This window comes from Nicotiana attenuata, unplaced genomic scaffold (assembly GCF_001879085.1).
Source record: "Nicotiana attenuata strain UT unplaced genomic scaffold, NIATTr2, whole genome shotgun sequence".
NCBI lineage: Eukaryota > Viridiplantae > Streptophyta > Magnoliopsida > Solanales > Solanaceae > Nicotiana > Nicotiana attenuata.
In genome coordinates, this window is record NW_017670728.1 from 305,884 (window position 1) to 307,271 (window position 1,388).

Here is a 1,388-nt window from a genome sequence, read left to right on the forward strand (position 1 = left end):
TCGCCACTTTATTTACGTTTGCATGGCTGAAAGATCGCCACTTTATTCATGTTTGCATGGCTGAAAGATCGCCAATTTTTTTACGTTTGCATGGCTGAAAGATCACCACTTATTGCATTCTGCATGGCTGAAATATCACCACTTCATTGCATTTCATGGGCTGAAAGATCGCCACCTATTGCATTTCATGGGCTGAAAGATCGCCAAATTATCTGAGGGCGTCATCGTTCGGAGGCACCACTTACATAGCCCGAGAACACCATGTCATGGCCCGGAGATCCCTTTAATCTCTTGCATATCATTATTCAAAGGCATCATGGTTCGGAGGACGTCATCCTAACCGTCCAAAGACAGCATTCATGGTCCAGCGGGAACTTGCATCATGTTTAAATTTGCGCACAATATATGCTCATATTGCTTATTTGCAGGTAAACCGGTGAGCAACGGCTATCTCAGCAGGAGCAATCCCGCTCCAGTTCCCGCAACCCTATTAGACCTTAACCATTTATCCCAACTTGAATATTGCATCCGTTCTTGAAAGGTCTCCATCGGCATACTCCGCCGACGGATCCCGAACTACATATGGCCCGATTCCTGTAAGACCAGGGATATGTAGGCAGCTCAAAAGCCAGGGCACGGCAAACCTTTTCAAACTATTTCATTCGGTCAAAATTGGTCATCATATCTTTACCCGACAACTCTTTCATCCTTCCCGGGTAAAGAGGGGCAGCTGTTGTTACCCAATTTTTCCCTGTATATTCTTATATGCAAAATATCTTTAAAATAGCATATATATGCATATATAAGTATGTCCCAGCATTTTACTATTTTTCCCATAATTTTTTAGGGTTTTTAACCTAATTTATTTCCATTTTCATCCATAAAAATCCAATAATAATTTTTTGAAAATTATTATTTTGGTAATACATTTATTAGAATTTTATATTTATGCTATGATATAGCTGAGGTAATTTTTTTGCATATTTTTACAAATTTATTTAGTATTTTTAAGCTAAATTGCATATAATTGCAACATTAGCCCTTTTAAGATTCAATTGTGTTTTATATTCATAAAATTAAGTCCTGCATTTTTAAATTATTAATTATATATTAAAATCATTTTAGTGCTTCCAGTTAGTTTTCAGAAATTTATTTACTATTTTTATAAATTAAATGGGAAAAAAGGGCTATTTAACTTATAGCCAGATTTTGGCTTTCTAATTTAGCCTAAATTAAAACCCAATACCCCGACCCAATTAAACCAACCCGACCCAGGCCCAATCCTAAGTCTACCCGACCCAACCCGGATTAAATCTTGACCGTTGATCAATTTTGATCAACGGTCTAGATCCGCCCATACCTAATTAAGCCCAAACGACCCCCCCCCC